Genomic DNA, 17245 nt, shown 5'->3' with positions numbered 1-17245 from the left:
AGAAAGGCTCTATTGTAGAGCTGAAACGTTGCACCTGACTGATGGATCAATAAAGCACTTATACCTTTTTTTGCTATATCTCTGGAGTGCTGCCTGATTTTTGGGATTTATACGTTTGGGTGACCTTGGTTATGTCCCTGGCAGGCTTGCACACTGGCGTAGCTATAGGGGTCGCAGCGGTCGCAATTGCGACCAGGCCCCGAAGCCAGGGGGGCCCACGGCCCCCCGCATCACATCAATAAAAAGTTACTATAGTAACTCGGGCCACGGGCCCCTGTTACTATAGTAACATACTTTACTTACCTTCCTGGTTCCGGATCGCAGCGGAGGTCCTGACGTCAAGAGCTGTGCGCAGCGCATGGCATCACAGCGCTATGCCGCCGCGCACAGCATCGAGACTACAGAACTCCCGCCGCGGCCGAAGAGGAAGGTAAGGTTAGCCCTGACTGGCGGGGTCCGACTCCCGGGACCCGCCAATCAGCTGTTTTGAAGGGGCCGCAGCACTCGTACGAGAGCTGCTCCCCTTCATTCCGGTCACTTCATTCCGGTCACACTGTGAATCGGTGTCGGCGATTCACAGTGTGAGCAAGTAGTGAAATGAAGGGGAAGCAGCTCTCGTACGAGTGCTGCGGCCCCTTCAAAACAGCTGATTTGCGGGTCCCGGGCGACACATCAGCTATTGATGGCCTATCCTGTGGATAGGCCATCAATGTTTAGGGACTGCACAACCCCTAAGCCTACGATGTATCAGGCTTAGGGGGCCCATGAGACAGGATCACAGATTGTGTGATCCTGTCTGCTGGGCCCTGTATCTAAGCCAATCACATGGTAGGCTTAGATACATGGCCCATGTGTGATCCTGTCTGCTGGGCCCTGTATCTAAGCCTACCACACTAGGTTTAGATACAGGGCCCCAGCACACATTAATCTTATACTGTATAAGATTACTGTCTGCTGGACCCTGTATCTAAGCCTACCTTGTGGTAGGCTTAGATACAGGGTCCCACAGACAGTATCACACATGGGCCCTGTATCTAAGACTTAGGGTATGTGCACAGACACTAATTACGTCCGTAATTGACAGACGTATTTCGGCCGCAAGTACCGGACCGAACACAGTGCAGGGAGCCGGGCTCCTAGTATCATAGTTATGTACGACGCTAGGAGTCCCTGCCTCGCTGCAGGACAACTGTCCCGTACTGTAATCATGTTTTCAGTACGGGACAGTTGTCCTGCAGCGAGGCAGGGACTCCTAGCATCGTACATAAGTGCGACGCTAGGAGCCCGGCTCCCTGCACTGTGTTCGGTCCGGTACTTGCGGCCGAAATACGTCCGTCAATTACGGACGTAATTAGTGTGTGTGCACATACCCTAACACATGTGTTACTAATCATTTTTTGTGTGTTTTCTTACAGGTTCGGTCGTTGGACTACGTCGGATTCCAGGACTACTTCGATGACAGCTTTTTTTTTATTAATAAAATGGTTAATGAGGGCTGTGTGGGTTTTTTTTTTATTTCAATAAAATATTTTTTCTATGTCTTTGTGTTTTTTTTTAAACTATATTACTACCGCCTTAGTAATGGCCGCCGGCTGATTGACAGCATCCATTGCTAAGGCGGGGCTTAGTGTTAGCCGATGCAGAGGCTAACACTAACCCCCTTTATTACCCCGGTACCCACCGCCACCAGGGGTGCTGGGAAGAGCCGGGTACGATCCAGTACTTGACCATCTGTAGTGATGGTCGGCCCCTGGGGTGGCCGCAGGCTGGTATTATCAGGAGGGGAAAGGCCAGATACAGTGGCCCCTACCACCCTGGTGATGCTAGGCTGCTGCTGCTTTATTGTATCTGGCTGGTTATGAAAAATGGGGGGGACCCCACGTCATTTAAAAAAAATAAAAATAAAAAATAATTGGAAAGAACGATGTCGGGTCCCCCCCAATTTTCATAACCAGCCAGATACAACACAGCAGCAGCAGGCAGCATTACAAGGGTGGGAAGGGCCACTGTTTTTGGCCTTCCCCAGCCTAATACTACCAGCCTGCGGCCACCCCGGTGCCTGCCAGTCACTACAGATGGTCGGGTACTGGTTCGCACCCGGCTCTTCCCAGTACTCCTGGTGGCGGTGGGTACCGGGGTAATAATGGGGGTTAGTGTAGCCTCTGCACCGGCTAACATTAAGCCCCGCCTTAGTAATGGAGGTTGTCAATCAGCCAGCGGCCATTACTAAGGCGGTGATAATAAAGTTTAAAAAGATACAAGCACATAGAAAAAATATTTTATTGAAATAAAAAAACAACCCTCATTAACCATTTTATTGAGAATAAAAAAAACGCCGTCATTGAAGTCCTCGTATCCGAAGTCCAACAACCGAACCTGTAATAAAACACAAATACACAAAAATAATCAGTAACACATAAAGAAGCAAAATTATTATTCTTACCTGTCCTGGGTCCAGCGCTGGAGACGCAATGTCAGCGAGCTGGGCCCTGTATCTAATCCAATCATGTGTGATACTGTCTGCTGAGCCCTGTATCTAATCCAATCATGTGTGATACTGTCTGCTGGGCCTCTGTATCTAATCGTATCTTGTGTGATACTGTCTGCTGGGCCCTATATCTAATCCAATCATGTGTGGTACTGTCTGCTGAGCCACTGTATCTAATCCGATCATGTGTGATACTGTCTGCTGAGCCACTGTATCTAATCCTATCATGTGTGATACTGCCTTCTGAGCCACTGTATCTAATCCTATCATGTGTGGTACTGTCTCCTGAGCCACTGTATCTAATCCTATCATGTGTGATACTGTCTGCTGGGCCACTGTATCTAATCCTATCATGTGTGATACTGTCTGCTGGGCCACTGTATCTAATCCTATCATGTGTGATACTGCCTTCTGAGCCACTGTATCTAATCCTATCATGTATGATACTGTCTGCTGAGCCACTGTATCTAATCCTATCCATAGTTTATAGGGTCGTAGTGCTATAGATATGCTATGCTGTCTCATATACACACTTTTTTTGGGCGGACACATATGTATTGGGGCTATTTCCCTGACATTTTAAGCCCTGAGGGTATGTTCACACGGCAGCGTCTGTTATGGCTGAAATTACGGTGCTGTTTTCAGGAGAAAACAGCACCGTAATTTCAGCCGTAATGGCATGTGCAGGCGTCTTTTGCTGCGTCCATTACGGAAGTAATTGAAGCTGGTTTTCCATGGAGTCCATGGAAAACGGCTCTATTTACGTCTGAAGAAGTGACAGGCACTTTTTTGACGCGGGCGTCTTTTTTACGCGCCGCCTTTTGACAGCGGCGCGTAAAAAAAAATGACCGTCGGCACAGAACATCGTAAGACCCATTCAAATGTATGGGCAGATGTTTGCCGACGCTTTTGAGCCGCATTTTCGGACGTAATTCAATGCTAAAACGCCCGAATTACGTCCGTAAATAGTGTGTGTGAACCCAGCCTTAGTGACGCCCCCGGCTGCTAGTGCTGCATTGTTGGGTCACTTAGGAGACCCAGCGATGTAGCTGAAAGCTGCGGACCGTCGGCCATGAGAAGTTTGCGGGGGGGGCCCAGTAAGAATTTTTGCATCGGGGCCCATGAGCCTCTAGCTACGCCCCTGGGCTTGCACCCTCCACCATTACTATCTTTGGCTGTGCGGCTGACATTTTTTTGATTTCTAATTCTATCCATAGCTATAGGGTCAGAGTGCTACAGATATGCTGTCTCATATATATATATATATATATATATATATATATATATCCACAAAGAAAATCCAGCAGCACTCCGATGATCAAGATGAAAAAAGTGAAGTTTATTGTGCCAACATGGCAAATGCAACGTTTCTGTCCCACCTTGGGACCTTTTTCAAGCATAGTGATACAAACACATTCAGTGGTTTATATAGTGTGTATACAATATACATAATCAATCTCATTAGGATAATGGGGCTGACAAATACATCTCAAAATAGCGTGATAAAAACAATGAAAGAGTATCTGAACTAAATAGATCGATACATACTGTGAAACCGTGGGTTAAATATTAAAAACAACATATAACATACAACATACATAGTTTGTGCAAGAAATGACATAATTACATAAATTGCAATATTCAACAGCTGAGTAAGGATTAGAGACTGCACGACCACTAGCCAATCAGAAGACAGACATTTGATTGCTGTATGACGTATGGAGCCTGTCAATCACCGTCAGCATCTGTCCGGATCCAATGCGCATGCGTCGGATCTGTCCGGACCGGAAATGACGTATCGCACTAGTAACTAGGATACCGATCGCTGGTAAACAGAATCTCCTGAGCATTCGTTTGTGAGTAATATAGATTGGATCAGTATAGACCGGACATGACGTATCGCTCTGGTAACTACGTTACCGATCGCTGGTAAACAAAAACTCTCGAGCAATCGTTTGTATGTAATATAAATAAGAAGATCGCACATCAAGTCTGTAATCAACCTCATAAAGGTAAATGTACCTAAGGTTAATATATACATGGGACGGGTAGTATAAGAGCACATAAGAGTTCAATAAAACAGAAAAAAACATAAATAATTTCTTCTTACTATAAGACATGGATAAGAAAATGGAGTCCACACAGGGAAGGAGGGACCCTGATCACATAACGTGTTCAGCGGTACCCACCATTCAGGTTCATGGAAAAAACGCATATCACTTTCGTGTACGTCGTTCACACCATATAACCCATAACTCGTGTAACGGACACAAAGGACTTTAATTTAAAATAATAAAAAAACAAAAAGAAAGGAAAAGAATGTACTCTTAATACAACCCTACCATGGATCAAAAGAAAATATAAAATTTATCAAATATATTGATTACCAGACACGATGAGCTAAATAACAACTCGTAATTACTCCATATTCAAATCACATATATATAACTCATATTGATTTAATGTTACATCAATATATATGGTCTGAAGTGGTCCTGCAGTCCCATGATAATCTATAATAGAAAAAATATTATTAAAAATTATGTCAAAAATTCATGTATCACAAATTTCAATTAAAGAGGAAGAACAGCGCCAGAATTCAAAACATGTCAGAAGGCAATATTCTCATGAAACAGCTCTAGACACATTAAATTCAACATTAAGACCATTAGGTCGCAAGGAATTCAATAGAAAAATCCATTTTAATTCACATTTGTGTAGTGCCGTATGTCGATCACCACCCCTACAGTAAATTGGAATATAGTCAAGGATCATGAATCTTAGATCCTTTTCAGTATGTCCAAATTCAGTGAAGTGTTTTTCTACAGGAAGATCACATTTCTTTTTTCTTATTGAATATCGATGGTTATTCAATCTCGTTTTAAAATCACATGTGGTTTCTCCCACATACAGCAACTGACAGGGGCACCATAATACATAGATAACCCAGTCAGTATCACAGGTTACATGATGTTTAATCTTATATGTCTTATGTGTCACAGGATGTTCAAAAGTGTTACCCCTATACATGAGGTTGCAATTAATGCATCTATGGCATGGAAAATTGCCTGGTCTTAAAGATTTTAGCAAAACACTTCACTGAATTTGGACATACTGAAAAGGATCTAAGATTCATGATCCTTGACTATATTCCAATTTACTGTAGGGGTGGTGATCGACATACGGCACTACACAAATGTGAATTAAAATGGATTTTTCTATTGAATTCCTTGCGACCTAATGGTCTTAATGTTGAATTTAATGTGTCTAGAGCTGTTTCATGAGAATATTGCCTTCTGACATGTTTTGAATTCTGGCGCTGTTCTTCCTCTTTAATTGAAATTTGTGATACATGAATTTTTGACATAATTTTTAATAATATTTTTTCTATTATAGATTATCATGGGACTGCAGGACCACTTCAGACCATATATATTGATGTAACATTAAATCAATATGAGTTATATATATGTGATTTGAATATGGAGTAATTACGAGTTGTTATTTAGCTCATCGTGTCTGGTAATCAATATATTTGATAATCTTTATATTTTCTTTTGATCCATGGTAGGGTTGTATTAAGAGTACATTCTTTTCCTTTCTTTTTGTTTTTTTATTATTTTAAATTAAAGTCCTTTGTGTCCATTACACGAGTTATGGGTTATATGGTGTGAACGACGTACACGAAAGTGATATGCGTTTTTTCCATGAACCTGAATGGTGGGTACCGCTGAACACGTTATGTGATCAGGGTCCCTCCTTCCCTGTGTGGACTCCATTTTCTTATCCATGTCTTATAGTAAGAAGAAATTATTTATGTTTTTTTCTGTTTTATTGAACTCTTATGTGCTCTTATACTACCCGTCCCATGTATATATTAACCTTAGGTACATTTACCTTTATGAGGTTGATTACAGACTTGATGTGCGATCTTATTTATATTACATACAAACGATTGCTCGAGAGTTTTTGTTTACCAGCGATCGGTAACGTAGTTACCAGAGCGATACGTCATGTCCGGTCTATACTGATCCAATCTATATTACTCACAAACGAATGCTCAGGAGATTCTGTTTACCAGCGATCAGTATCCTAGTTACTAGTGCGATACGTCATTTCCGGTCCGGACAGATCCGACGCATGCGCATTGGATCCGGACAGATGCTGACGGTGATTGACAGGCTCCATACGTCATACAGCAATCAAATGTCTGTCTTCTGATTGGCTAGTGGTCGTGCAGTCTCTAATCCTTACTCAGCTGTTGAATATTGCAATTTATGTAATTATGTCATTTCTTGCACAAACTATGTATGTTATATGTTGTTTTTAATATTTAACCCACGGTTTCACAGTATGTATCGATCTATTTAGTTCAGATACTCTTTCATTGTTTTTATCACGCTATTTTGAGATGTATTTGTCAGCCCCATTATCCTAATGAGATTGATTATGTATATTGTATACACACTATATAAATCACTGAATGTGTTTGTATCACTATGCTTGAAAAAGGTCCCAAGGTGGGACAGAAACGTTGCATTTGCCATGTTGGCACAATAAACTTCACTTTTTTCATCTTGATCATCGGAGTGCTGCTGGATTTTCTTCGTGGATATGTGTATGGTCTTTGGATCGGGACTATCAGCTGGCACCCTTCACTATTTGATCTCGTACTTGGAAACAGAGTGCTGCTGTCTTTCTACTGGTATATAAATATATATATATATATATATATATATATATATATATATACACACACGAACATGCCTATAATAGAGGCGTAGCTAGGTCCTCCAGCACCCGGGGTAAAGATTCCATTTGGCGCCCCCCCCACGAACCTCTTTCCCGACATCTCCCCCTCGCCATGTTTGTTTTCTCCACCAATCAATGAGGTGTCATTTTTTTCCACATTTTTTTTAATGTAACTCGAGCATAAAGCCATTTGTACATTTTACAAGCAATATAGTTCGATATACACAACTCCAGAACCAAGCTAATTACATATATACAGCACCAGAACAAAGCTCGTTACATATATACACCAGAACCAAGCTCATTACATATATACAGCACCAGAACGAAGCTCATTACATATATACAGCCCCAGAACCTAGCTCATTACATATGTACAACACCAGAACCAAGCTCATTGCATAAATACAACACCAGAACAAAGCTCAGTACATATATACAGCACCAGAACAAAGCTTAGTACATATATACAGCATTAGAACCAAGATCAGTACATATATACAGTGCCAGAACCAAGCTCAATACATATATACAGCACCAGAACCAAGCTCAGTGCATATATACAACATCAGAACCAAGATCAGTGTAGCGTCCATGGCCACGGGCCATTGGGTTTACTCACCTCCCGACGCCCGTAGCCATGGATCCGTGAGCGCTGGTCCCCATCTCCTTCCTAGGAGACGCCAGCGTTCTATTCCGCTCCGGTCTGCTGTGTCCCGTAGGGTGCACGCGCACGCTCGTGCCCGGCCTTAAAGGGCCAGCGCACGCACAAAGGAAATCGTCATCATCATCAACTGCCATGATTTCCTGGTCTATAAGAATGCCCCAGGCCTTCTGATCCTTGCCTGAGCGTTGTTAGTTTTCCCAGTCTGTCTTGCAAATGTTCCCTTAGTGTTTCCCATTCCAGTTGTTACCCGTGCCTTGTTACCTGTTCCTGTATCCCGTGCTGTTCTTGTTCCTGTGCCTATTAGTGTCGGAGTCGTGTCACATCCTGTGTCATCTGCCATGTCCGGAGGAATCCGCCACGTCCTGTGTCCTCTACCATGTCCTGTGTCATCTGCCATGTCCTGTGTCATCTGCCACGTCCGGAGGAACTCGCCATGTTTGGCGCAACCTGCGGCATCCGTGTCATCCGCCATGTTTGGTGTTACCTGCTGCGTCCTTCTCCATCTGCACCAGAGCTGCGGCCACTGTCTGGACTATCCAGGTACCCTTGTGCGGGACATTGTATTGCTGGGGTTTCCTGTTGTTTGGCCAGCTGCCTCCCCGCTACGGTGTTACGGCCTAGTGGGTCCACTAACCTGCTACGTGACAATCAGTACATATATACAGTGCCAGAACCAAGCTCAGCACATATATACAGAACCAAAACCAAGCTCAATACATATATAAAGTGCCAGAACCAAGATCAGTACATATATACAGCACCAGAACAAAGCTCAGTACATAAATACAACATCAGAACAAATACAACTCAATTTAGTGCAACCCCTGCCCTATAGGTTTGCACTAAATTGTATGCAGCTCCCAGTATGACCCGAAAAATGACTACAGTGCTGATTAGAGGCAGAATAAACATTTACATTAAGTGACTCACAGGTGACATCAGATTCTAGTTGTTAATTTTTCTCTTTTCTTCTCCATCCGGTCCAGACCTCTATGACGACTTCTCCCAGCCACAGCCCATTTCTGCAGTTTGCCGCTCAGATGTCTTCAGCTTCTCACTTTTCCAACATTTCTGCACCTATAAACAAAGATAAAGTTCCAATGGTGCCAGACACTGTGCCTCTAAATATAATAGCACCATACACTGCACCTCTAATTATAATAGCACCATACACTGTGTCCCCCACACACACACATCGGGCCCCCTGTAGATAGTTTCCCACATACAGCCACCCCTGTAGATAGTGCCCTAAATATAGCCCCTGTATATAGTGCCCCACATATAGCCCCCTCAGAAAATAGTGGCCCACATGTAGCCCCCTGTAAATAATGCCCCACATATAGCCCCTCCCTGTAGATAGTGCTCCACATATTGCCCACCCCTGTATATATTGTCCAACATATAGGTCCCCTATAGTGCTCCATATATAGCCCACCCCTGTATACAGCCCCCTGTAGATATAGCCCACCCCTGTATATAGTGCCTCACATATAGCTCCCCCTATAGTACTCTACATATAGCCCCCCCTTGTATATTCCACCCCAGTGTCCTGCGGCTCTCTGGATTTTTATAGCCCTTACTATTACTTATGGAGACACTACGCCATCTTAAAATTATCTCCTGGAACGTGAGAGGCTTTAGTGACAAGTTAAAACGGGCTCTAGTGTTTAATTTCTTCTCTACACACAATCTGCAAATTGTTATTTTACAGGAGAGTCATTTACTTGGTTCCATGCTGCGAGCCCTTACAGGGCCTTGGGTCAGGCATGGTTATCACGCCTCCTACTCCAGTTTCTTCTGTGGGGTCTCTTTGCTGGTCCACAAATCTCTACAATGTGATGTTGCAAACGTAAGAACAGATCCAAGGGGGAGATTCATTTTGCTACTCTGTCAAATCCATTTCACATCCTTTATTATAGTGAATGTATATAATCCTCCTCCAGCCACTGTTCAACTACTCACTGATATAATGATGTTGGTAAGGGAGCTTGGTCCTGCTCTCCTTTTGATCCTGGGGGATTTTAATCTCTTGCTGTGCTCAGACCTGGAAAAATTAGGGGGAGTCCCGAGTTCTGGTTCCCCTTTAGCTGATTGGGCTGCCACATATAATTTACGAGAAATTTGGCAGACTCGTTACCCTAACTCTATCGCTTAATCATGCAACTTACCTGCCTATAGATCCTTCTCCCGAATTGACTTGCCGTTTGGCAATGCTGCGTGCTTGACATATGTAGTGGATGCGCAGTACCTCTCTCGAGGAATCTCGGACCACTCTCCCCTCATGGTTACTCTGGGTTTCCCTGAAATTTCAAAGCGTAAGATCTGGAGACTGAGTCCTGTCGGGCTCTCCTGCGCTGAGATTGCAAATACATTGGAAAAAAAGATTGTGGGGTTCTGGAGTGCTAATTTGGGTTCGTCAGATAGCAATCTGGTATGGGACACCTTCAAGGCATATATAAGAGGGATAATCATACGGGCAATATCCTCGCATAGGAAGGGCATAGCTCAACAATGTACAGTTTTAGAAGCTGAGTTGGTTGTGGCACAGGAGGAGTATCTCAGGACTAAGGAACCTTCAGCCTTTACTGCCTTTTCAGCAAAACAACGAGAATATAATCTTTTAATAACTGAACTTAATAAGAAAAAAACGTTGTATTCTCGGCTGAGAGTTTTTGAAAATGGAGACAAGAATGGTCTTTTGCTGGCTTACCTGGCTAGAGAGAACACTACCCCGAACCCTATTTTAGAAATAACCTCCTGCACTGGGATGTCTGTTGTTGACCCCTTGGCCATTAATGAAGTCTTTGCTAAATTTTACTCTGGCCTATACTCTTCTAAGATTTCCACTACCCCTTCTGATCTAGAGACATATATAGATAATATTGTGTTCCCTACGCTGGATAATGAGGATGTTAGTGTTCTTGAAGCTTATCTAATTATTGAGGAAATTACAGAGGCTAATTTTTCCTTTCTGAACTGGAAAACCCCTGGTCTGGATGGCCTGCCCATAGAGTGGTATAAACTGCATGTTGAATTAATTGACCCTCATTTGCTTAACCTTTTTCAATCCCTTGATGGGGGCCATACCCTCACCCCCACTATGAGGGAGGCTCTTATAGTACTGATCCCTAAGCCCCATAAAGATCCTAAAGAATGTGGCCCCTACCAGCCTATTTTTCTCTTTAACTGTGACATCAAAATAATGGCTCAAATTTTGGCGATGAGTCTGCAAAAAATATTTTCTCATATTAACCATCCGGACCAGTCTGGTTTTATTCCCGGGAAAGCCACAGATATTAACCTTCGAAGGCTCTTTACTAACATGTCCCCTGCTGTGGGTTTGGGAGGATGTAAAATTGTTGCCTCTTTAGATGTCAAAAAGGCGTTTGACTCGGTAGGGTGGTCCTATCTGTGGTCTGTACTTGGTACATTTGGGTTTGGACCCAGATATATCCGATGGATACAGCTATTATATTCCCAACCTATAGCCAGTATTAAGACCAATTGTCACATTTCCCCCTCATTCACACTAGCCCAAGGAACTAGACAGGATTGCCCACTCTCGCCTTCCCTCTTTTCACTGGCTATTGAGCCTCTTGCGTTAGCTATAAGGGCTTCTCCTGGCATTAAAGGCTTTGAGATGGATGGAATGGAGGAGGGTGTCTCTCTCTATGCTGACGATACGCTTCTATTCCTTAATGATCCGTGTCCATCTCTGAGTGCACTGTTATATTTGTTTGATTTATTTGCGTCCCTCTCTTGACTTCGTGTGAATTTGTCAAAGTTCTTAGTGATGACGATATATGATGCAGCTGGGGGGGTTGTGCTTCCTTCCCTGCTACAGTGGGAGGATAAAATTACTTATTTAGGTGTAGGAATTAGGCCAAATATTTGTCGTTTTATACCAGATAATATCACTCCTTTAGTACAATTTCTTAAGATAGACCTTGATAAATGGAGACACCTTCCTCTCCCAGCTACAGGCGGAATTAATCTATTTAAAATGAAGTCTCTGCCCAGGTTTTTATAAATTTTTCATAATTCTCCTGTGTGGCTACCACTATCGCTGTACACTACTATCAATAAAGACCTCAGATCTTTTATTTGGGCAGGGGGCACCCCTAGGATTGCTCTGGGCACTCTGCAGCTTCCCACTTATCAGGGGGTATTGGCTCTCCCAAATTTATATCTTTACTTCCTTTCCAGCCAACTAGTGTATGTTTGGTGGTGGTTTACTCATAGGCACTTTAACCCCTGTACTGAGAAGATTCCCTAAACCTAGTGAGTGGGTGACCCTTGGTTTATTGTCCTTGGAAGATGTGGTGGTGGAGGACAAGATTGCCACTTTCACACAGCTTAGATCCAAACAGCAGATTCCGACTCATCTCAGTTTCCGCTATTTCCGACTTCAACATGCTCTTTGGTCGCAATTTGCAGATTATAATGTCAAACTATGTACAACACCAGTAGAGGACTGGGTGACACAGGAGACGTTGGCTAAACCGTTGTCCACACTTTATCGGCAGCTGCTTAACCCCTTCCCGACATTTGACGTATCCATACGCCAAAGTCGGGCAGGGGAAGTATGGAACGGGCTCACGGAGTGAACCCGCTCCATATGATGCGGGTGTCGGCTGTATGTTACAGCCGACACTTCAGAGTAACGAGCAGGATCGCGCTCGAGCGCGATCCCGCTCGTTTAACTCGTTAAATGCCGCGGTCAATACCGACCGCAGCATTTTTAATTATTAGAAAGAGGGGGGGTGACCCCCTCTAACAGCTCATTGCGCCCCCCCGAAATGCAATCGCAGGGTGGCGATGGTTGATATGGCTGCCTGGGGGCTGCCAGGTCCACCATCTTTGTGCTCCTATTAAGCGTTGCCTCCGGCAGGGCTTAATAGCAGCCTGTCAGCATCACGATATACTGCAATACATTAGTATTGCAGTATATAGTACAAGCGGTCTAACTATCGCTGGTTGAAGTCCCCTAGGGGGACTAATAAAAAAAGTAAAAATTAGTAAAATAAAGTTCTTTTTTTTATGTAAAAAAAATAAAAATATTAAAAGTTCAAAAAAAAACCTTTTACCATTTTCCCCCTAGAGCATAGTAAAAAAATTAATAAATAAACATAATTGGTATCGCTGCATCCGTAAAAGTCTGAACTATTATTATATATCATTATTTAACCCGCACGCTGTACACCGTAAAAAAAAAAAATATGTAAACACCAGAATCTCTGTTTTTTGGTCACCTCCTCTCCCATAAAAATTAAATAAAAAGTGATCAAAACCTCGCATGTACACCAAAATGGTATCATTAAAAATGACAGCTTATCCCACAAAAAATAAGCCCTCATACCACTTAACCGACGGAAAAATAAAAAAGTTATGGCTTGGCGACACAAAACAAATGTAATTTTTTACACTTAGGTTTTTACTTGTAAAAGTAGTCAAATATAGCAAAAACTATATACGTACTAGGTATCGCCATAATCGTATTGACCCACAGAATAAAGTTAACATGTTGTTTTAATTGCACAGGGAATTCCGTAAAAATTAATTGCAAAAAATCAGTGGAGGAATCTGTGTTTTTTTCATTTTCTACCCCACAAATAATTTTTTCCTGTTTCCTAGTACATTATATTGCACTATAAATGGTGCTACGAAAAACTACCACTCGTCCCGCAAATATCAAGCCGTAAAAGGACTATATCGACAGAAAAAGAAAAAAGTTATGGCTTTTGGAAGGTGGGAAGGAAAAAACTAAAATCAAAATCTGAAAAATGGCTGTGGTGGGAAGGGGTTAAAGTATCTTCCAATAAACTTGATAGAGCATTGGACTGATGGTCTCAGACTCTTCCCTCTGTATCTGCGGATGATCATAAACAAATGCTATCTGCTCTGACAGGTCCCTTAAGGGCATGGCCCCACGTGGCGTATTTCTTCCGCAACTGTCCGCATCAATGCCGCACAGAATCTGCGTTGCAGATTCTGTTGCGGATCTGTCCAAAATGTGCAGTAAATTGATGCGGACTAGCCGCTGCGTATTGAGGTGAAAGTACTTCCCTTCTCTCTATCAGTGCAGGATAGAGAGAAGGGACAGCACTTTCCCTAGTAAAAGTAAAAGAATTTCATACTTACCGGCCGTTGTCTTGGTGACGCGTCCCTCTTTCGGCATCCAGCCCGACCTCCCTGGATGACGCGGCAGTCCATGTGACCGCTGCAGCCTGTGATTGGCTGCAGCCGCCACTTAGACTGAAACGTCATCCTGGGAAGCCGGACTGGAGGAAGAAGCAGGGAGTTCTCGGTAAGTATGAACTTCTATTTTTTTTACAGGTTGATGTATATTGTGATCGGTAGTCACTGTCCAGGGTGCTGAAACAGTTACTGCCGATCGCTTAACTCTTTCAGCACCCTGGACAGTGACTATTTACTGACGTCGCCTAGCAACGCTCCCATAATTACGGGTGCATACACGTAGTCACCCGTAATTATGGGTGCACACACGTAGTCACCCGTAATTACGGGAGCCCCATTGACTTCCTCAGTCTGGCTGTAGACCTAGAAATACATAGGTCCAGCCAGAATGAAGAAATGTCATGTTAAAAAACCAATACGCTCTGCAGCACACAACATGTACATGACATCTGCGGACTTCATTGCGGAATTTAGAATCTCCATTGAAGTCAATGGAGAACTTCCGCAATGAGTCCGCAACCAGTCCGCCACACGTCCGCAACATCCATTGTATGCTGCGGACACCAAATTCCGCACCGCAGCCTATGCTCTGCAGTGGAATTTTCCGCATCGTCTAAACGAACCCTACTAAAAAGCAGTGGAAGGCAATGGAGAAACGGGTCCGATGCGGATTAACGCTGCGGAGTGTCCGCAGCGGAATTCCAGAGCAATTCCGCCACGTGGGGCTTTGCCCTAACCCCTTCGGGACGAAGGCATATTTTGATTTTTAATTTTTGTTTTTCACTCCCCGCATTCCAAGAACCATACCTTTTTTATTTTTCCGTTAATAGAGTGGTTTGAGGGCTTATGTTTTGCGGGAGGAGTTGTAGTTTCTTTTGGTACTATTTATACAGTAGTTCCATATAATGTACTGGGAAACGGGAAAAAAAGTCTTTGTGGGCTGAAAATGGAAAAAACTGCGATTCCTCAATTGTTTTTTGGGTTTAGTTTTTACGGCTTTTACCGTGCGGTTAAAAACGTCAACTTATCTTTATTCTGTGGCTCAATACGATTACGGTGATACCAAATTTATATAGTTTTTTTTTAATATTTTACTACTTTTATTAATAATAAACGTTTTGTTAAAAAAAAAAAAATGTTGTGTCCCCACATTCTGAGAGCCATAACGTTTTTAATTTTTGACCGATTGAGCGATGCAACAGCTTATTTTTTGCGGGACGAGCTGTCGTTTTTATCGATACCATTTTTTGGTACGTGGAACTTTTTCATCACTTTTTATTACATTTTGTTTTAAAGCTAAGTTGACCAAAAAAACAGCAATTTTGGCGGTTTAAATTTTAGATTTTTACGGTGTTCACCGTGCGCATTAAATAACGCTATATTGTAATAGTTCAGACTTTTACAGACGCAGCGATACCAAATGTTAACTTGTTAAGGGGGTTTTTTTGAAATTGTAATATTTATTTTTTCACTACTAAAAACTTTTTTTTAACTTTTTTTAACACAATTTAAATATAAGGACTTACCAGGTTAGGTAGAGAGTTAGGCGCCATAAGCAAGTGTCCAATGCGCCTCATTATATATAAATAACACAGCAAAACTTCATATAATCATGAAAGACTAAGAGGAGGAGAAGTCATTACGCCACAAATAAAGTAGAAAAATAGAAAAATTTTATTAGGACATACAATACAAAATATTATTACATAAAATTCAAAAGCGGATCCGAATAAAAGAAAGGAGAAGCAGTGTGGTGGCTTCAAGAGCATTGAAAATTGGGATATAGCGCCCACCACGGACACACAGTCCCTGGCAAAGAATCACTGTCCAGTATAGATCACAGGTAACACAGTTTGACTAATATAATGCCTGCACAAATATGAACTAGTAATGAAAAACAAAATTATTAGGAATTTACCGCAACAAAGAGTCAGCTCAAATAGCCCTATTGCTTGCAACATTACTAGAAAGTAACACATTAGTGCCCATAGTTAATTTGCGCTTTGCAGAGGTAGATAAAAAAGACCTGGACCAGAATGTCAAAGTGGGACTACAACTGCCAGAGAAAGGGTCAAATGTGTATAACCCATGTTGAATCACAATGGGTCTCTATCAGATATGGAGAATATATTGGTGGGCTTACCCATAAAGATGGACGTGGTAAGGCCCCGCACTGCAGCCTGAAAGTGTTGCGCCCCGACGCGCGTTTCGCCAATATGGCTTCCTCAGGGGGTAGTAAGTCCCCCTAGAGGACTTGAACCAGCGAGATCGCTGGTACAATATACTGCAATACTAACGTATTGCAGTATATCGTCATTTTTACAGACATCTGTTAAGCTCTGCCACAGGCAGGGCTTAGCAGAGGCAGAGTGAAGGCAGCCCTGGGGGCCTTCATTAGGCCCCTGGGCTGCCATAATAACCATCGTCACCCCCCGAACTCACGCCTGGGTGGGGCGATGAGCTGTCGGAGGGGGCCGCACCCCTCTTTTCAACGCCTCAGATGCTGTGGTCGCGATTGACCGCAGCATTTGAGGGGTTAAACAGCCAGGAGCAATGCGATCGCTGCTCCCGGCTGTTAGTCCCGGGTGTCCGCTGTCAAATACAGCCGACACCCGCAGCATATGGAGTGCGCTCAGCGCATGTGCGCACTCAAAACATCACCCCCTGCACCCAGACGTCTGGGTGCGCAAAGGGGTTAATATCTACAAGAGACAGACTTATTCAAGTAAAATTTATCCATCAAATTTATTACACTCCTTCCAAATTATTCAGAATGGGACGTATACCTACGCCTGTTTGCCCATGTTGCCAGGGAGCTGAGGGCTCCTTCCTGCATATGTTCTGGGAATGTCCACTTATTAATAATTTAAGTACTTGAATTTCTTGAGCTTAACAGGTTCCCGACCGCTGGCTGTATTTTTATGGCCAGCGGTCAGGGTCTCTGAAGTCCGCCGTATAGACTAATTACGGCGGCACTTCAGAAACTGTGCACGCGCGATCACGTGCACACAGTCCTGTGCCATGGCTGTTGCTAATAGCCATGGGCACTGGGCAGAATGTAAGGGGCCACTCTTTTGGTCCCTGAACATGTGATCGCTGTGGCAACCAATCACAGCGCTAACATGCATTTCTATGTAAAT

Source organism: Rhinoderma darwinii, chromosome 5 (genome assembly GCF_050947455.1).
Source record: "Rhinoderma darwinii isolate aRhiDar2 chromosome 5, aRhiDar2.hap1, whole genome shotgun sequence".
In the NCBI taxonomy this organism is placed as follows: domain Eukaryota; kingdom Metazoa; phylum Chordata; class Amphibia; order Anura; family Rhinodermatidae; genus Rhinoderma; species Rhinoderma darwinii.
The sequence above is the reverse complement of the archived record's forward strand: the minus strand, read 5'-3'. Positions refer to the sequence as shown.